We start from the raw sequence: 21,940 nt of genomic DNA, 5'->3' as shown, positions 1-21,940 counted from the left end.
ATATTTCCATCTCTCTCTCCCTCTCCTTTCCTCCCTGAAATCACACACACAGTGTATGTATATATATATATATACACACACACATACACATATACATATACATGGGACAAATAATTGAATGGAATTTACAAAATCATTTGTACATTTATAACAGATTTTCATTTCCACCAGTATTTTGAGTACTTTGAAATTTTCTTAAATATACAGAGAGCATACTTTCATTATTATAGCAACAGTGGCTTCCTTTGTAGGATAAATATAAGATATAAAATACTTTTGAATTTGTTTCTTTTCATGCTATTATTCTAAATATCAGAAGTTTGCATGTGACTGTTACGTGATTTTCACATTCAAGATCTTGATTGATCGTGGCGCTCGTGAACACTAGCTACTTGGTGGGTACTATGCTAAGACCTTCAGGCTCATGACTCATTTACTACACTAACCAAATGTGGTGGGTATTGGCGCTGTTTCTGTTTTTAAAAACAAGGAGAAATAGGCTCAGAAAAGTTAAGGAATTTGGCAGAAGTTGGATAGCAGGACCAAGATTTGATCTCCAAAGCCTAAACTTTACTTTTCCTCTTAAGAGTTCTGACACAGAACCCCTTTATTCAAAGTGTTGTACTTAAAAATGGAACTTTATTAGGGGGCCTCCCAGTGATCATGTTGGACCTCTAAGCTTTAGATCAGCTGTACAAAGTGTTTTGTTTTGCCAGTGTTATGCCAATGATAGACAACTAGCAGAGCATCCCTGCCCTTCCCCTGTGGGGGTGGGAGTGGCGCTTGCCATGCTGCCCTGTGGCAGGTGTGTTGGAGGTGTTGTCCCCAGGTGCCTCGGGAGTCCTGCCCCAGAGGGGACACTGCCTGGGAAATTCAGGAACACTTTCTTCTGGCTCTCGAACCAGGATTAAAGTTAAACAGTCATTGATCTGGAAAAGAGTCAGGGGTGGGTATAGGGTTGGATGTTCTGGGCAAAAGATAGAAAAAAGCAAAGACTGAGAGACAGAAGAAACATGGTGCTAAACGCAGGCTGTCGGCACGGCATGATGGGCTTTAGTCTGAAATATTTTTCTTTGAAGCATTCTGCTCATAAAGCAAACAATTTAAGGTGTGACATGTTATATAGTTTTTCTTGGGACTTCTAATCTCTGTCACTCCCCAAGCAGTATGTTGACTTCGCCTTGAGAAGTTTGGTATTAGATAGCCAACTGATATATTGTGGAAGGTGTGGGAACAGTGAGAAAAATCCTTACTTGGTGTAGAGCATTTATATCTAGAAAACTTGTGACAAAAGCTCATTTCAAACCTTTCATTACTTAAGTAACCGATAGTTTTATTTTGCTCAATTCCAAAAAAAGTTATTTTACTGCCCTCCCCTCATTGAAATAATCTAGTGATATTAATTATGTGATAGAGGTATTCATTTTTTTTAATTGCATAAAATCATCAAATTACTTCTTAATTTCCATTGCTAATTTGGAGTATATTGTTTTTGCTCTCATGCTAGTTTCTCCTAGCTACAAGAGATTTGTTTAATTTTATACTTCTAAAATGAAACTATTCTTAATTAAGATGAATCTGTGTCATCCACTGTTGCTGTTTTATGATATTTTTCATTAAAAAATTTATGAACTGTGTTTCTTTTGGAGATACTTAGTATGCCAATAGCATTGATGGAGGGAGGAATCTGTATTTTATTATAATTATTAGCTTTCTACCATTGTTTGTACCAGGATGTTTTTATTTTAAAATACCTACCACAGCCCTAGCTGGTTTAGCTCAGTGGATAGAGAGTGGGTCTGTGAACCAAAGGGTCCCAGGTTCGATTCTGGTCAAGGGCGTGCACATACCTCAGTTGCAGGTTCCTCTCCAGCCCGAGCCCAGCCTGTGCAGGAAGCAACCAATCAACGTCTTTCTCTCACATCGATGTTTCTCTCTGTCTTTCCCTCTTTCTTCCACTCTCCCTAAAAATCAATGGAAAAATATCCTCAGGTGAGGATAAATAAATAACCACAGGCTTGAGAAAATATATATGCCTTTACAGTTATTCTATTGGATAATGTAATTGATTTTGTAATATAATCATTGAGAAAATATATTTCATTTCTTTTTCCAATTATTTCTCTTTATTTGGTGAGTGGATATTTGAAAATTTGTAAATATTTAAAGTAATTTTCACATAGCCCATGTGTATAACTTAGGACTTTTGACTTGTCTAATAGTATTCAAGCTGTATAATACTTATAATACTAGTTTTTAAAAAATGGTGAAAAGTTTTTATCCCTAAATGAAAGATGTCATTAAGTGGAACCCATTTTATATGCAATGAAATGTCTCTAGGGTATGGTTTCTTATTTACAGTACATGGATGACGTAGGGTGAAACTGCCCAATAAAACAATAAAATATTGATAAGACATGTTAAATCAGTAAAAAGAGTGATAATAATCCTCTACTATTGCTCATCTGCAGGGAGTCTGTTGTTTTGAGTAGTAATGGTCTTTTCATATAGTGATATAATCATGGAACAATATGCACTAGTCTTAAAAGTATATGTTTTGACTTTATGGAAGTAAAACACATTCATTATAGAAAACTTGGAATTCCAATTTTTACTTTCAGTCTTTTCTTTAAAAGTAAAAATAGTATTTCTTTGCAACCTGTTTTTTTGTAACCACTTGCATTTATCATATCTCATGAAAAGGTTTCCAGTGTTGTTATATAATGACTATATGTTTATATATGTGGAAGGTGTACATATAAATATCTCATATTGGTGAATTTAAACAATCCTCTATTATTAGACATGTTGCTGCTTGTTTTGGGGGGATTTTTATTTAATCCTCACCCAAGGAATGAGGATATTTTTTTCCATTGATTTTTAGAGAGAGTGGAAGGGAGTGGAAAGGGGGAGGGAGAAAAAGAAAGGGGGAGAGAGAGAGAGACAGACAGACATTGATTGGTTGCCCCCTGCTCTCACCCCAACCTGGTCAGGGATCAAACCTGGAACCCAGGGACATAACCATCACTGGTAATTGAACCCGCAACCCTCATTCACTGGCCAGCACTCTAACCAGCCCTGAGAAACTGGTCAGGGCTAGATATGTTGCTTCTTATTGTGGTTTTGACAAAGTGTAAATTTAGCTTTGACTCTTGAATTTCCATAATTCAAAAATTAAAAGAAGTTAGTATTAATGAAAATATATTGTACTTCAATTGTATATTTTATCAGCATTTTGGAATTTAGTGTTTTTATTGTAAGCCTCCTTACATTTTTGAAAATAAAGCAGAATAAAGGTAAATATTATAATATATTATCTTTATTAATTATATCTTTGGAGCATTTTGAAATTGAGTTTACTTATTTAGGCAGATAAATAAAATATTTCTAGTTTTATGAAAACGGACCGATTGCCCTACAGTGAGGACTTTACTTTTTTGGTATTTGTAATCCATGCAAACCGTTTCTGAGGAGTTTTTTTTGTTTGTTTGTTTTGTGTGGTTTTTTTTTATGTTAAGACCTGTATCATCACCTCTCGTGTTCTCATTAGTTTATTCATTGTTTGACTTAATATCTTACCTTATGTCAGAAAATGTGTTAAAAACTTGTTAGTGACACTACATTTTTAAACCACATGCTATAAGGATCTTTATTTTTCAGGAGTTTGCTTTGTGGTTTTGCATTCACGTTATTTACATACCTATACTTTTGAAAAAGTCAAAATAACCTGGTCGGTTGGCATTTCCAAAACATTTAGTAAGATGTGATTTTAAAAATATGAGGAATCTATAGTTTGCTCTCTACAGATTTCATTGTGGAGGAAGCTTGTTGCTGACTAATTGTAGAAATTAGGTAGCGATCAGTGACCACAGAATCTCATCTCTCTAATGGCCTGAAGAAGCCAGTAGGGAAAATACTCAGTGTGATGTCGGGATAGGGGCCTTTCACTTCCATCCGAGCAGCAGCCTGCAGCGAGTCGCACGCCCAGCGATGCCAAGCAGCATTTTTGCTAGATGAACAAGGACATGTATTGTCAAACTTCTATGTAGAGCAAAGATTTATTGTTTTAATTAACACGGAAAAGAGAAAGTGGATACTCTTGAGTGACCTCAAAAATTAAGTATAAAGTAACATCCCATCAGTTTCACACCACAGATCACCCTTTCTCAGCATGACTTTCAAAACCTCAGAGAGGAATCTAGAAAAATATTTTCAAATGTTTCATTCCTGGAAAATGGGTAGAACACTATTCTTCCAGGAGGTTTCCAAAGGAGCAGATCTGATTCTTCGTCAATCCTCCTCACTCCAGCAAGTCAGGAAGATGAAATAACCTTTATTTCCCTCGGTTAGTTAAGAATAAGATTCCAAAGTTCCTTTCTTTTTTAGCGAGAGATTATCCACCCTTTCAGTATCCTGAGTTTCAGACACTGAGGAAAAGCATCGTTTGTGGTACTTGATCAGCTGTGGCTTTCCAGACAGAACAGAGACTGGCATCGCTACAGAGAGCAGCTTGGTGTTTACCAGAAGTAGGGGTGGGCATAATGGATGAAGGAGGTTCAAAGGTACAAGCTTCCAGCTATGAGAGAAATAACTCCTGGGGCTGTAATGTACACCATGGTGGCTGTAGTTAACAATATTGTACATTTGAAAATTGTGACAGATCTCAAAAGTTCTCACCACAAGAAAAAAAAATCGAAATTATGTGTGCTGATGGATGTAACGATTCTTATTCTGGTCATCATTTCACAATATGTACATATATCAAGTCATTATGTTGTATACCTAAAACTAATGCAATGTTATATGTTAATTATATCTCATTTAAAAAATAAAGAAATCCTGGCCAGCATGGCTCAGTGGTTGAGCATGGACCTATGAACCAGGAGTCACGGGTTCGATTCCCAGTCAGGATACATACCTGGGTTGCGGGCTCGATCCCCAGTGTCGGGTGTGCAGGAGGCAGACGATCAATGATTCTCTCACGTCATTGATGTTTCTATCTCTCTCTCCCTCTCCCTTACTCTCTGAAATCAATAAAAATACATATTTTAAAAATAATAAAAAGAGTAAAGACTGAATCTTGAGAATGTCTCCCATGAGGCAGTAACATCACCTTCAATATGTCACCTTTTAGGTAGACATTTATCATCCTTTTCTGACTGGGGAAACCTAGGCTCAGAGTTGGACACCATGAGTCAATTTATTTGCTCTTTTATTCACTCATTTACTCAACAAGCCTTTGCTGCTCACCTGCCAGCTGCCCCAGGAGAAACTGTCCTTGTTCCGGGGCGCGGGGCGGGGCGGGGAGGGGGCTGATAGCTTCCCCAAGGTTGTCATTAAGCAGTGGGGCCAGGGACCCCTGCAGGACTCCTGCCTCTGTGCCACTGCTGAGAAACATAACAAGTGGGGTGCCCACCGACAGGTGTAGTAGTGGATGCTCCCAACCAGGAAGAAGAAACAGGCAAGAGTTACTAGAAAAGACAAGTTAGCCTAGAACATGAAACTGATGTTCAAACACAAGCCTTGGATTTCATTACTTTTTAAGTATTAACTGAAAACATTGAAACATAAAAACATGTGCCTGGTAGGGATTTTATTTTTATAACTTTTTTTTTAAATTGAGCACCTACTATAGCACACCAGATACCTTGGCATTCAGATATGTATAGGTTCTTTCAGGATAGGAAAAAAGAAAACATGAAAAAGAACAATAGAAGAATATTTTGTGCCAAGTGTAAAGCTATTAATTTAATTCATCTCAATAAACATTTATTGAACTAATAAAACTTGTTCGTTTCTTGCCCTTGAGCTCACAGCCATTTAAGAGGAGTGATGGATGCCAGCCACTACGGGCTCCATATTTCATGCCAAGGAGATGGGAGTTTGTTCTGCAGATGATGGACAGGTAGTTTTAAATTTGCATTTTAGATGTTTTACTTTGGTGGCTATGTGAAGAATATTTAAAGGCATCTGTTAGGAGACTAATCCAGTAGTTCGAGAAAATAGCACGGCCTGAATGAAGGTATAATTTAGAAACTGAGTTTAAGAATTTAAAAAAGTAAGAAAAATATTTTAGAGGTATTTCCAAATCTTTGAGCTTTTTCCCTCAATGCATTAGTACCAGTTACTGGAAAAGTTAAGTAAAGGGTATATAGTCGGTGTTTTCTATTCAAATATATAGCATATTAAAAGTCTTATTCATATGTTATAAATATGAACATGGGATTCTAATCCCCCTCTTGAAATTTCTTGGAAATTCCCATATTCAGCAATTGAAGGTCAGTGTACAGATGATTTCACCAGCGTCAGCTTGCAAGGACACCGACTTTGGAGTCAAACAGGCCTTCTCTACTTTGTAATTGTGTTTCTTGGGCAATTTAATCTTCCTCAGCCTTAGTGTTCTCATCTATTAAATGGGCCTGATTTCATGGACAACAGAGTCTGTGAGGATCGTGGAGCTAACAAACATAAAAGATCTAGCACAATGCTAGCTCAGATTCTCACTAATAAGTAAATTTTTTTTATTTATTTATTTATAGTAAGGTACTTGTCTTCCAGGAAAAAAAATACATTGTAATTTGGGGCTGTTTGGTTTACTTTGCCACTTGTACAATAGGACCCTAGTTTGCATATTTCCTCAATTTTATGTTTATATATCTTTTATTCTTCCTCCAAATGTTTTCCGTCAGCCTCATAACATTAACTTGAGAGCAGTATGCAGTAGTGTTCTTTGATGCCAGCAATATACACCATAAACCTTTCTTTTACACTTTTCTGGGGACTCAAATTTAGCAAATAATGAAAAATTGCCTAATGGGAAATGTAAGTCTTGAAATTAACTTGGAAATTGTGTGTCATACATTACCATTAACAACAAAAATCAAACGTGTTGTAAACATTAAGGGAAGTGGTCATTATGAACTTTCCCCCAAGCTACGCACAGAGCCTTCATAGAAGGACCATGGTTATGGTTTCCAAGGTTTGCTGGGCTCTATGTTGGTATTGCTAATCCCTTTTTGTAGGAACCCTTATAGGGTTGCCGTAAAGATGGTAGACATTCGTCATGTGCTCTTCCTTCTCTGCGTACGATTTCTGTTATTTGGGGCTTGCTTTCCTGCTGGCCTTAACAACATTTCCAACAGGCAAAATTATGAGCTGTCCCTGTAAAGTTTATGTATCTCAGACTCCGATTATAGTACAAGAGAGACATAATGAAACCAAAGGGGAAATGTAGAGACAATTAAAATGATCACTGTAAAGGAAGAACTCCTGTGAGAGAAAGCACTTTGAAAACCAGAAATATGAAGGCTGATTTTGCATATTATATAATGGAACTTTCTACACCAGAAGGGGACAGGTTCTGAAACCATTGTTTTTATCCACATCAGGTTCTAGGTTAATAGTAAGTAAGGCCTTTTGAGTTGTTGCCACTTCTGTCTAACAAATGGGGAAATTAATTTAGTACACGTTCAGCTATTCCAATCTCTTTCTTGTTATTTTATTTGTGCTTGGTAATATTGCTTTGAATGCAGAAAAAAAGTGGAGTAACAAGTTAAACTGAAGGCTTGGAAATGGTTGAAAAGCAGAAGGAAGAAAGGAGAAAAGTTATTGTAGTAGTTAGAATAGATATAACAAAGTCTCTGCACTAAAACCCATGCTCTTTTGATAAGGCCAATAAATATCAGGTTTCTTAGATTATTGTATATTAGATGCAGAAAATTAGGGGAGAACAAACATATTGAAAGTGGTGGGGTAGGACATTAAAACCCTTACAAGTACTTAGCCCAGCAATTAGGGAGCTATCTGTCATCCAGGCAAATGACCCTATAAACCTCATTAGCTCCCAGATGGCATCCCTGCATTTACAAGCAAGTACCGAAATTTGAGTTCATAACGATGACCCTGGGAGCTACAGTTACATTTATTCTGCATTAAACCAGAAGACAGACAAGGATGAGGGATTTTTTCTTTGGTAAAAATAAAAGTTTGGGCCCGAATCTGCACAGTTTACTTTTCATTCATTGACCTAATATTTTCTGAGCACCTCCTGGGTCCCAGGTATTTTCTAGGTGCAGGGGATATAAGCATAGAGATAGTCCCTGCCTTCATGGAGTGAATCAGCCATAAATCACAGTCTGAGTTACCACCATGGTGGGCGCTGCTGTGGGAGAACAGAGAGTGTCCTAACATCAGGTTTAAGGTCCATACAGCTGGTGGGAATGTCACTTAGATCCCCAACCAAGAAATTAGGTTTACCCAGATGGAGTGTGGCTTGAGGACTGGCTGTTCTCTCTTGATTTTTTCTTTTTTCACCTGTAGAGCTGGCCTAAAGGATGACATAACTCATGAGTTAATTATGAGTATCTAATACATATTAGGTTTGAAAGGCTTAATGACACAGTTAGTGGCAGTTGTAAGCCTTATATACCACTGCTGCTAAAATGGTTGTTATTTATTGTTGTTATTACTATGAAACAATGTTATTCATTTCTGTGCCACTAGATCCTAAGCTCAGTGAGGGCAGGATCTTCGTTAGGCACACTGACATATCCCCATTGAGGTGCACAGTAGGCCCTCAATAAGTATTTGTTGAGTAAATCCTTGTATTTCGTCTTCCCTACTGGACTCTACACTCCAGGAAGGAAGGACTAGGTCTCTCCTTTGGTCTACTATAATGTAGTGCGCAGTAAGGTGCCTGGCCTTTGTGAATACTTGAAAGGATGAATGAATGAACAGTTCCAAGAAGAAACAGTGTGGTGGTTCCAAGTTTAACAATTACCTTTAGAACATCCCAGCATCTGCCTGAATACTAGTGATGGAAATCTCACTAACTAGATGGGCATTTCTCCCTTTGAGCAAGTCATTGTTAAAAAACTGCTTCACTATATAAAGGAAGAATTTGTTCTATGTAAGAAAATGACTTGTAAACTTTCAAGCAATATAGCTCCCCCCCCCTCCAAAAAAATGATAAAGGTTGTATTGTCCTAAATATTCTGTTTTGACTTAGGCGTTATTGTTGAGTTTGGTGAATAGTTGAATCATGCATTTCATTTTCCATTGAAAAAACAGAGCAATGTGTATATTTTTTACTCTTGCCAAATAGTGTCTCCAATGAAGAGAAATAAAACACATGTCAATTAGTTTTCTGTCTTGTTTACGTGGGTGTGTTTGCCTATGCATTCATATACACATGTGTGCATCTACTGTCTATTTCTTGCTGGGGAAAAAGTGATCTTTCTAACTATAAAGCATCCAGTGTTTTCCATTAGGTCTCATTTGTTACACATTTCTGCTTTTAAATTACTTCTGAACCACAGAATCTGGCAGGCCTCATTGGAAGGCATTTGAGGATAACTACTCTATCTGGAATCCAGCCATTTACAGTATTTGAAAGCAAAGAACAAAGCAAAGCAAATTGAGATTATTTCACTGAATGTCTTAACGTTTTGGAAAGAACAATTAAATTGAAAAAGAAACCCTTCATTGGTGCATGCTTTGAAAATGCCACGTTTTCTCAATCTTTAATTCTGTGCATCTGAAAACCAACTTGAATTTGTTTGTCTTTAATCCTTTGCTATTCAGTGGAAAGTAAACTGGCAGAATTGCTAATCTTATATGGCCTTGGAATAATGTTAAAAAGAACCAGATAGTTTAACGTGTTGATCATTCTTCTTTCCATTCTTGGAGTCAGATGCAAGTCCAGCAGAAAAGCAAATCTTGATCTGTGCGTATTATCCAAGTTCTTCCACCAGATAATTCAGATTTGATCATTGGTTTTAAAATTTCTAAACCTCTTAATAATGTTAAGCATGTTGAGCAATAGTAGCAATGTTGACCTCAGACTAATAACAGAGAAGCAGTGGAAAAAACTTGGGCTTTGGAAGTAGACAGCTGTAGACTCAGATCCAGGCTGGCCCCTCTGTCCTCCCTTTAACTCCTGCTGAGAGCAGCTAACATGGATTAGGTCAGCGGTTCTCAACCTGTGGGTCGAGACCCCTTTGGCGGTCAAACGACCCTTTCACAGGGGTCGCCTAAGACCATCCTGCATATCAGATATTTACATTACGATTCATAACAGTGGGAACATTACAGTTATGAAGTAGCAACAAAAATAATTTTATGGTTGGGTCACAACATGAGGAATTGTATTTAAAAGGCCAGAAGGTTGAGAACCACTGGATTAGGTGTTGACGAGCATCAAGCACTGCTCTGCTGGGTCCTGCAGGTATCTCCTTGAGGACATAGTGCTCCCTCCATTGTATAAATTAGAGGTTGAGTTATTTTTGCCAAGTTTACGTAGCTCCCAGAGGAGTTTGATGATCTGGGCTTTAGCACTCAGGCCTTTTCCAACCATGTTGTCTCTGTGTAACTCAGATTTCTTGAGTTATTGGCTTTGTCATTACCTATAATTCCAATATTGGAGTATATGACATAATTTATAATAATTTAACAGAACTGAATATAAGGAATGCATTAGCGTATTTTCAAGAAGTTTAAAAAACTCTAATATTTCTGAAAATGTCAGCCTGCAAGTAGCCATTTATGTTAGTTTCAGAGAGAAACTGGATGGAAGTTTTTGTTCCTTGATGGAGTAAATTCCATCCTAGAAAAAAGAATGGGGGCCTCAGAACGATTCTTTGTGAAATTTTAAACAAAAAGCTGGTCTATCATCCTTTCCCTAGATATAGCTTATATCTTAGTTGGCATTTGGCAGTAAGTTTAAGTCTATCTCAGGGGTGGTCAGCAACTGTAGTCCTGCAATCCTGAGGCTCAGCAAACAGGAATGCACCCTGCCTCGGCATTCTTATAGCTGAGCCAGGTGCCACTCTGCACCCATCGTTCTATGGAGAAGTCGTGACCCCCCAAGTTCTGAAGGGAGAAGACTGGTACTTAATTATTACATTTACTTTTTTCCCTTTGCTGTTTTTTTGCAGTGTGTGTTTGTGCATGCATAGGTTTAAATCACTCACTGCCTTTTGCTACTTAATCTGCTTTTCTCATATACATTGAAAGTGCTCCTTTTTGGCGGGGGCGGGGGGGGGGGTTATTTCTCTGTTATAGGACGTTCTAGTCCTAGTTTCTAAAAGCTTAGGTTGGCATTGCCTACAAACACAATGAGAAATTTGGAATTCATACCATCCAACTCCTCCCTAAATCTTAAGGATTAAAAAAAAATGAACCTAGTAAAATCCTGGTGACCAGTCGGGTGGGTGTCATGGGAAGGTAGCGGGGAAGGCTAACCCTGTCCCCTTGAGGTACTGGTGGGTCAGAAAGAGGGCTGTCCCCTGCAGCCTTGGTGTTCAGTCAGTGAGGTAAAGAAACCCTGAGTTTGGGCTGTAGTGAAGGGGTTCAAACATTTCTGTTGCTCATTCAATGGCACTGAAACTGAAGAAGGCAAAATAATTGAATTTAAGATTAAATAATATGGGCTGAAGATTAACCAGTATGGGCTGAGGGAATGGGAAGAAGGTGGTGGGGTTTAAGAAGTTACCCATGACATGAAGGGGTAGGTACTATCCATTTGCCTCTTAGTCCTGCAGGGTGTGGGGCCTTGGGTGTGTGTCTTTGCAGTTCCCAGAGTTTGGGCTCTTAGTGTTCTTTCCTAAGTTTAGATTAGGGAAAAAGTTGTGATATGTAATTTAACAATTAGCATGGATGCAGATGAATTCCATTCTGTATCCAACTACCAAATTAATCTCCAAAATGGCTTCTATTTTTCTTTCCAGGAATGGGCTGAAAAATATGCCCTCGTATTTAGTAAACTAAAGAAAGATTACTTAATCTGAAGTAGTTGCATTAGTCATGGGTGAGTTCCAGGTACTTTGAAGTCACCTGCAAGAGAAATCAATTAACTTTACAGCTGAAGTAATTTACAGTAAAAATACAGACAAAACGACTGAAATGGTATTTCTGTGCAAATCTTACTGTTAATTCTCTTTAAAATGGTGAGATTTAGAAATACAGTAAGGTTTTTCACAGTTCTTTAATGCTACAGCATGATAATTATATGTGTTAATAATAAAGGCATAGCAGGGGATTAGAAGTTTTAGTCGTTGCTAATAGCAGTTTAAAAAAATCCCACAGCAGGTTCAGATACGTGGGAAAGGATTACAGTGAAAGCGCAGCTTAGCTGTAAGGGGCTTATGACGGATCAGGAAACCAGGGCCTAATCAGATATGAAATACAGGTGTATTCTTGGAATTATTTTACTTTGTGCAATTTGATACCTGTCACAAAACATGTACAGAGCACCCTAATGGAGATGTTTCTATTGTGCTTTTAAATGTTTAATCTCTTGCTAGTTGGTGCTTTTAGGTAGCCATGACATTCAAGAAATGGTAATGTGTAGTAGGTTTCCTCATAAGCTTTTCCCTTCTCTCCCTTTCTCAGCTGTATTTTCTGTTTCATTGAGAATTCCTCTTTCTGAACTTGAATCGAATTCCTTGTATTGCTCTAGATGGCCCCTTGCATATGTCCCAAAGCTTGACTCAGAGAAGCTTTATCTGGTAAGCACTGCCATCTTTGTTTTGATGCTTCTAAAAGCCTAACTTGGAGTTGTTCTAAGCAGTATGGGAAATGCAGGCTTTCCTCGCTGTAGTATCTAATTTATTTGAAATCTAAATCTTGAGAGTAAAATAATACAGAGAACAAAAATTTTTAAATGAAACAACTCTATATAATATTGAGTAGTGAAGACTGGAATTGTTTATTTAAAAAGGCAGCTCCAACTGTTATGTACTTGCTTAAGAAGTCACTAGCTCTTGTTTTCTCTAGGATTAGAAATTGTGTATCTTCGAGAAATAAATAGCCACAGCCTCCTATTAGCAAAGCTGTGCAGCATCAGTTCCTAAATGCTAACTCCCTGGAGGTTCAGCAGAGCAGTGCCAGGACCGCGGATGCTGCAGAGCTGTGCGCGCACTGAGCTGAAGGGTGATTGTGCCCCTCACTTGCTTGACACTGTTAGCTAAGAGGGAAGGCCGCCGATATCAGTCATAGCAAAGGTGCTGTTAAAGTTCGCCCAGAACTTTCCCTTAGATGGACTAGACTTTATTTGAGTAAAGTAGTTTTTGTTCAATTCCTTGATAGCTAAAATCCTTAAACATCACAGAGTTTATGGGTTTTCTTAAGTGACTTGTTGTCTATAGTTATTGTTCTTATTTAAAAAAAAATCCTTAACTCTCCCATTAGGAATTTATAAATATTCAAATTTGATTTTCTGGATAGCTCCAGTGGTTCGCCCCTTAGGAGAAAAGCAGACTGATTCAGAGTTGACTGTATTCAGAGATGTTGTCTAACCTGTAAGGATGCATCAGCTCTTAAAATAATTCTTAGCAAGTATTTATAATGGTCCAATGCCTTGCACATGATAGATTTCCTATAAATCTTGGTTGAGTTAAACAGATACCTTTCTGAAATGTAATGCCAACCATCATGTACCTTTGTTTTAAGAACCCAGAGCCATGATTGTGTGTGTGTGTGTGTGTGTGTGTGTGTGGTATTATTTATAGTACCAGTTTGAACTATTGTGCTGTATACAAAAGCCACGAGGACCCTTTGGTAAAGTACCTTGCAGCACTCTATGAGTTCTGTGGTCAGATTGGGCAACATGACCCTTCCTCAAGGATCTCAGGCTCTGACACTTGACAACTTGTAGCTGTCACTTTCTGAGTTTTCCTGTCATTCATTTCACTCCTTGAAATCTGCTTTTATGAGTGGGACTGGCATCAGCAACCCCAGTCCTCCCTCAGACTGATTAAGTAAAACATGTAAAACCAGAATAGGAAGAGTTAGAGGGGGCACCAGAAGTATAGTGTGTGAATTTGTGACAATGTTTTCTACTCAGAAGCCCATTTGCTTGTTGGTTAGCTTTTGACTATATTGTGAATAGGCAGTGGTTAGGGCAGGGGTGGGCAAACTTTTTGACTCGAGGGCCACAATGGGTTCTTAAACTGGACCGGAGGGCCGGAACAAAAGCATGGATGGAGTGTTTGTGTGAACTAATATAAATTCAAAGTAAACATCATTACATAAAAAGGTACGGTCTTTTTTTTTTTTTTAGTTTTATTCATTTCCAGCCAGCGGGCCGTAGTTTGCCCACGGCTGGGTTAGGGGTATCCCTGTTTCAGATAAGTGAGGAGTTATTCTAGTTTTCAGGTACTTTTTCTTGACTGAAAAAGTAAGTGGGTATATTGAAATGGGTGTGAATATGTAATGCAATTTATTAATTAAATTGTATATTTTTTCTAGTTAAACGCTCCAAAAGGGATGTCACTGAAAATGTTTTAGTTGATTGGGAACACTTACATCATAGGTCACAGACTGGCACCCGCGCCAAGTTTGGCCCTGCGTTGTGTTTTCTTTGGCCCCTATATTTTTTAAATTAAATTAGTCCCTGACTCTTAAATTGAGTTGTTTCTGGTTCTTTATGGAGGGGGCAGGGGGACCAGCCTGTCTGGCATTACTGGATTTGAATTCTGCTTTGTCAAGATCAGCTGCCTTCTTCGGATGGGATACATGGCGTTAGGTGACCGCACTTGCCACTGTCCCCCGTTGCCCCCTCATGCTAAGCCCAAGGGTTGGTTGCCTTTCAGCATCAGGCTTTACCCTGTCCCACCACGACATGCTCCTTCTTTATCTTATCTGCCTAACACCTCTATACCACTTTAGTTTTGACCCATGACTTTTATAAGAATAAATCAGTCGTAGATAAATCATAACACTTTTATACCACGAGCAAAGTAAAATATGCAGATAAAATTCCTTCATCTCCACTCTTTAAAAATAAAAACATTATAATTTTGTATCTTAAAAAATAACACTATTTTAAAATCATGTTACATTTAGTTTTTAGATGTTTTACTTTTGATAATTAGTCTATACATGCATGGAGCCCTGGATCTGCTAAATTTGTCAGTTAACGTTTCTTTCTCAATTAATTGGATATTAAATATTGTATACCAGTAACGAGGAACAAGTGTATAACTGAGTTTTCTTTCTAAGGTTGTCACTATAAAAAATACCTGCGTTTTCCAAAGGGAAAGTGGCTTCTGTGAATTACATTGTAGTTTTGCTGTTTCCCGTAGTGAAGGAAAGCCTTCCTTTCTGAGAGCAAGTACGATTCCTAACAGTAACAGTAAAAGTAGAGTCATATATTGGTGCTCACTCTGTGCCCATGTACTTTACATATAGTATTTCATCCTCACAGTCTCAGTAACACCAGTTCTTATATTGCCCCAATGCTACAAGTGGGGAAATGAGTTATATGAAGTTCAGAAAAAGTATAATGTGTCACAAAGTTGGTGAGAGATCCGGGATACAAATTCAGGTTTTTATAAAAACTTAACCACCATTCAGTTTTCCAAAATTAAAAGGCAAAACAGCCTTCCCTAAACTCTTCTTCCTCATAAAACTGAAACAAAAAAAAATACCGAATTTTCACTTTGTATACTAAAATCATTGCATTAAAAGTGTATTAATGAAAATACTGATTTTCTTTTCTTGAAATGTTTACTTACTTTTGGAAATGTACCATATATGTCTGCTTGTTTGAAGGTGCATTTTTAACATTAATTTTCCTTTCAGTTGTTAAAAGAAAAGGTAGTCAAACTGAAATTTTACTCAACTGAAACCAAAGCATTTTAGGCTCAATTAAATCCTGTATAAAAACAGATAAATTATGTTTGGGCTTATCAGTAGCAAATCCTAATTCTTAAATATATTTGAAAGTTCAAGTAAAACCTTAATATAAGATTTTCTTCCTAATCTTTCTACATTTCCCTGTAGCTGCTCAAATTCCAGTAAACTAACTGCTAAACTATAATTTCTATGTTATAACAGGAGATATCATGAAAGTCAGCAATCATAAAATAACTAGTAGAAGGCTATACTTGCACCAAAAATGAACTTAGTTCAGGTTTGAAAGGAAAGAATATTCTAGTCACATGTGATTATTTTGAATTGTTTTTCCAATTTAAAAGTAATATAGCCATATTACAGAAAAAAGAGAAGCAATATCCCATCTTCTCATGCCACTGAAAAAGAGGAAACAGTAGCTATTGACATTTTGGTATATTTCTGCACAGGTTTTTTTTTTCCTCCATGTACTTTAAAACAATTTATATATGTGTTATCAGACTTCCATATATTTTTGTATTCTATCTTTTTGCCATAACATATCACAACACTTCTTGGCATAATTATAATGTTTTCATACTATTTTAATGACTGAGTAATACACAAGATTCTTAACCCTCAACCTGGGGTGTGTGGATTTTTTTCTTCTCAATCTGAGACAGCTCTGCCAGGTAAGGACAGGGACACTCAGTTTCTCACCTGTAACTCTCTCCTCCCAGAGCCTGGCAAGATCCTATGGTGTGTGTATGGGGGGAGGGGCAGGTAGCACTGCGGAGGTCCCCCAGGTTATGGTTCCTCATGTGCTTCACTAACATGCCCATTATCCAAGCCACTGTGATCCTTCAACACTTGCTGCATCTACAACTTCTTTGCCTTGTTGGGCGTGGGAATCCCATCAGATCTGCAACCTCTGGATCTTGGGGCTCTGCCTGTAACCTGTGTAGACCCACCCAGTAACCTTTTCTCCTAGGAGGCCACACACTCCCATAGGCCTGCCCTGTTCTTGGCTTGAATAGGGTCTCTCATGCTGCCATCTTCTTGCAGCTCTCAAAGGCTTGCCTCTTTCTTCCATTCCCACCCACAAGAACACTTGGTCTAATCCCTTTTCGGAGCCTGGGCTTCCAGAAGGTGGGAAGGAGTGTGACTGTCTGTGATGCCAGCACCTGAGGCAATAGAGGGGCTGAATGGCTGCTCCTTTGTGGGCCTGTTTTAGATGTGGGCCCATTGTGCACATCTCCACACATTTTTCTCTAGTCATTACTACTAAGAGCATTTATTTAGATAAACTTTAGTGCATTTTTTATTTTATTTTGGTTATTTTTGTGATCAGATACTTTGTAGATTAACATGTTTCACAGACATGTATAAATAAATGCAAATCAAAAGCAATGCTAAATGGTGCAGGTGTTAATATCCACATGTTTGCATCCATGTGTAATGGGGGAAGAATTTGATTCACCTTAGTCTCTTACCAGTTGTTATGGGTGGACTTGTGTCCCACTGAAATTTATATGTTGAAGTCTTAACTCCTCCCCCCCCTCAGTTTTTCAGAATGTGACCTTATGTGGGAATAGTCAGCACAGATGTAATTAGTTAAGACAGAATCATACATGATTGGGGTGGGGCCCCTAATCCAATATGACTGGTGCCCTTATAAAATGGGGAAATTGGGACACACACACACACACACACACTGAGAAGGCCATGTGAAGAGATGAAGGCAGACATCACAGTGATGCAGCAAAAGCCAGGAAAAGCGAAAGGTTGCCAGTAAACACCAGAAGTAGGGCAGAGGCCTGGAACACATTCTCCTTCTCAGTGCTCAGAAGGAGCCAACGCTGATGACACCTTGGTCTGGGACTTCTGTCATTTAGACTATTAAACAGTAAATTTCTGTTGTTCAAGCAACCTATCCCATTATACATTTTATGGCAGCCTAACCAACTAATACACCAGTTCAGGAATGTTTCACGACATCTATTTGATAACCAGAGGTACTTTTTTCCCCTTTGAGGTTGGTTGCTTTTTGTCTTTGTCATCCAGAGCAAATTATGGTCACATTAATGTCAAAGTTTCTGTTATGTGCTATTTCCTACCTACATCCATTCTGTTACTGTCTTAAAGGGTGATTTAAGCAAACTTTTATGTGCTTTGTGCTTACTCTAAATAAAAAAAGCCCTCTTATTTTAGCCATGAAGGTTTCTCATGTTCTTTATAATATTCCTGAAGGCTTGTATGACCTTTGTGCTCAGTTCAGCTATGACATTTCGAGATGTCTGGCTATTGCAGGTCCACTTTATCATTTTGTGTAATCTCCCTTTTTCCAACTTCACAGATTTGTTTTCTAGTCATCAAGCCCTAAATTTAAAACAATTTTTATTTTTAAAGTATAAAATAAGAAATAAAAGCAAAACACTAGTTTTTATCCAGTTTTTCAAAGCTACTTTGAAAGCAATTTAGCTGTGTGAGCATCGTAGGATCAGAGCTGAAATCATGAATTCTAGCTTTTCGATTCCTTGCACTGTCCTGGTCCAGTGGGCAAGGTCCTGGGCACAGTCTTTTCCTGTGACAAAAACTTACCTGTTTTATTTTGACACAACTTCCACACTAATAACTATCTTCCTTTTCCTCATTTTATATCAGCTGGGTTTAAGTTTAATTGTGCGCACCCGTGCGCGCGCGCACACACACACACACACACACACACACACACACACACACACACACACACAGTGGCTTGAATAAGATTTCTCCTTCATGTAACAGAGCCTAGAGCAGCGGTTCTCAACCTGTGGGTCGTGACCCCTTTGGCGGTCGAACGACCCTTTCACAGGGGTCGCCTAAGACCATCCTGCATATCAGATATTTACGTTACGATTCATAACAGTAGCAACATTACAGTTATGAAGTAGCAACGAAAATAATTTTATGGTTGGGTCACAACATGAGGAACTGTATTTATAGGGCCAGAAGGTTGCGAACCACTGGCCTAGAGGGTGGCTTTCTGGGGCTATTATGGTGACTCTACATGGTTGGCAGAGACTCACGAAGAGACTCATAGTCCTCTCAGGTTTGAATTCTCCTATCCCTAGGGAAATGTTAAGAAGATTTTTTAGAAGGTTCATGAAAAAGTTCAGCTCATATCTAATTGGCTACAACTTGGTCACATGGTGACATTTAACTGCAAAGGAGACTTGGAAATGTAGTTCTTTGGTTAAACAGCAGTGTGCCCAGTTTAAAATTAGGGTTATTTTACTAAACTGGAAACTAGATATTGGGTATCCTCTGATAATACAAACTCACCAACTTTTCTGGTTTTAACAACATAATTTTTTTAACCTTGAGAGGTATTTTTTAATGAAAGATATACAAAATTAGTTTATATAGAAAAGGAAGTTTCTATAGATTTTGCTTGTACTTTTATGTCAAAAAAAAAAAAGACAACACAAAAACAAAATACAAAAAAGAATCCCAAACAACCATTTGGAAAAGAATTAAAACTTTTTTCTAAAATTGACATTCCATGAAGACATGCCACCATATTCACCACGTGCCCTTCGGGAAACCAGGATCCCAGTGTGAGAAGCAAGGCTTTAAGGTCAGATGCCAACATTATCCTACTTGCTGGCTGTAATGAATGTTTTAACTAAGATATTTGCCACAGCCCTGGCTAGTTTGCCTGAGTGGATAGAGCATCAGCCCATGTACTGAAGGGTCTTGGGTTCAATTCTGGTCAAGGGCACATATGTAGGTTGCAGGCTGTATCCCCTGCCCTGGTTAGGGTGGGTGCAGGAAGCAACCAATTGATGTGTTTCTCTCACATTAATGTTTCCCTCTTTCTGTGTGTGTATCTCCCCCTCTCACTCTCTCTAAAAATCAACGGGAAAATATCCTCAGGTGAGGATTAACAAAACAACAAAAAAACTGGATAATTATGAAAAAGAAAAAAAACTCTTTAAAATATATATATTTTGCCACAGACATTGGCATACTGAGGACAGTCTGATAGCCATTGTAAAACAGGAATTTTGACACAAATCAAATAAGCAAAGGAACCTCTTGGAAATAACTATGACTAACAATGCTTATGTACATTCTTCCAAACTTGATAAATGGGAGAATATATATTTTGATAGTTATCACATAAGTATTAAGAAAAAACTACATTCCCAATGGAATTCTGCCTCAAAGGTTATAATGGTTAAAATATTAAAGCATATTTTAAAATGGCCTCCTGAAAGAGTAAATCAGTTTATCAGTGGCAGTAGGCATTACATATATTGCAGTCTTGGGCAAAAGGTCATTACTTTTATTTGCAGCTCATTTCTTGCCATGATTATCTACTTGCATAGATTATCTTTTCCTTTTTTCTTTCTCTTTGCAGAGCTTTATTGAAGTATAATTCACATATCATACAATGTACCAATTTCAAGTATATAATTCAGTGGTTTTTATTAAGTTCACAGACATTTTTAAACAGATTTTTTAACCCCTTGGATTTCTTGTTTAATCATATTTGAAAGAGTTTGGACTTTAGCACAATATGTTGCATTTATACTGTTTTCAGGTTTATAAGTTGTCAGTATTTTTCAAGTGCTTTTTAAAAAATAGTAATAATAGCTATGAACTTTTATGATTTGTGTTCATAGTGATAGACTTGGAACGATCTTTCCAACCCAAAGTTCGTAGGACATTTCTCCTAAATTTTCTCCTGAGACTTTTAAAAACCATCAAAATTTCGCATTTTTCTTTAACAACAAATGTACAAGGCCCACATGTTTACCCCGGCTCTCCAGCCTCATGAAATGGAGCTGTGAGGAAAATGGATGAGCCCCAAGGTGAGAGCTGGCAGTTGTCCTTATTACTTAGTCATAAAAGATGGTGTGTTACTGGTGACAGGGTCAGCTGTCCTCTGAAAAATGTTGTTTCATTTTCTCATGCCCTTTGTTCACCTGGATCAGCATATCAGATTATAGCGATACCGTTATTTCTCTTTTTAGTGTTACTACTCCTCTTTTTACTAGGAAGCTACCTATCTTCTTTTGTTTCCAAAAATCAGAGTGTATCTACATATATTGATGAACAAGGCAGTTTTTCCCCAGGGTTCATAGAAGATTTGTGTAAGTGTGGAAGAAAAACTTAAGTTTAAACGGTTTCTTAGAGGCCTTGTAGATGGTGCAATTTATATAACTTTCATCCTGGGAATACCTTTATACGTAACGTTTTCTAAGTGTCATAATATACTTTTGAATGAGGAGAGTTACCTTGGTCCTTAAATGTAATGTTTCCACTTAAAGCTGTTGTCACCTCTCTGGAGTCCCCTTTTGTCGATGTGTGTAGTCCACTAGGGCCATGGTCGGCAAACAGCGGCTCACGAGCCACATGCGGCTCTTTGGCCCCTTGAGTGGGGCCACGAAGTTTCAATCGCACTGTGCATGCGCACCCACACGTGGTATTTTGTGGAAGAGCCACACTCAAGGGGCCGCAGTTTGCCGACCACTGCACTAGGGGGCTTTCTCCCAAAACAGTGGTTCTCAACCTTCCTAATGCCTCGACCCTTTAATACAGTTCCTCATGTTGTGGTGACCCCAACCATAAAATTATTTTCATTGCTACTTAACTGTAATTTTGCTACTGTTATGAATCGTAATGTAAATATCTGATATGCAGGATATATTTTCATTGTTACAAATTGAACATAATTAAAGCATAGTGGTTAATCACAAAAACCATATGTAATTATATATGTGTTTTCCGATGGTCTTAGGCGACCCCTGTGAAAGGGTCGTTCGACCCCCAAAGGGGTCTCGACCCACAGGTTGAGAACCTCTGTCCTAAACCCTTATTCAGCTGATTCTTTTTGTTTGGGGCAATATTTTTCACAATTATTTTTGTGGGGTTTTTTTTGGTAATAAAATTCCAAAGACTTTATGCTACTAGGAGAATGATCTATCCCCCCACCCCCCACCCCCACATCCATAGAGAAATGTTATGAATACCAAAGATTAGGATCAGATCTACTTTCTTTGACCCAATTTTGGAGAATATATGTATCTCATTTATATACTATGAGTGAACCTTTGAGTAGAAAGTCAAATAGTAGAATAGGAGCACCTGGGTATTTTGTGTGTGCACATATGACTGAAGCTTGGAGTTTAGGAAATAAAACACAAAAGCATGTGCCAAAACCAGAGAAAAAACTTTATTAGCAAGATTCAAAATATTATATGCAATAAAAATTAATAGTTTGGTGTCTAATTTGGGTAGCCTCTGCTGTGACACCAAAGGAATTGTTTCCTTGGATGCT

At 37.9% G+C, this 21,940-nt stretch overlaps 1 protein-coding gene and 1 long non-coding RNA gene across 4 annotated transcripts in view; both read left to right on the top strand.

Moving 5' to 3' along the window:
- NR3C2 (nuclear receptor subfamily 3, group C, member 2) overlaps window positions 1-21,940 on the top strand; it is a 294,691-nt gene that overhangs the window by 81,056 nt on the left and 191,695 nt on the right. The gene's annotated exons all lie outside the window — the stretch shown is intronic.
- The window catches only part of LOC106726971, an 11,340-nt gene continuing 8,726 nt past the window's right edge, over window positions 19,327-21,940 (top strand). Inside the window, exon 1 of the long non-coding RNA XR_001363120.1 lies at window positions 19,327-19,415. This is a non-coding gene — a long non-coding RNA (uncharacterized LOC106726971). The remainder of the gene's footprint in view (window positions 19,416-21,940) is intronic.

The sequence above is a fragment of the Myotis brandtii genome, unplaced genomic scaffold (assembly GCF_000412655.1).
Source record: "Myotis brandtii unplaced genomic scaffold, ASM41265v1 scaffold34, whole genome shotgun sequence".
In the NCBI taxonomy this organism is placed as follows: domain Eukaryota; kingdom Metazoa; phylum Chordata; class Mammalia; order Chiroptera; family Vespertilionidae; genus Myotis; species Myotis brandtii.
Note: the sequence above shows the minus strand (reverse complement) of the source record. Positions and strands in the feature narration are given on the sequence as shown.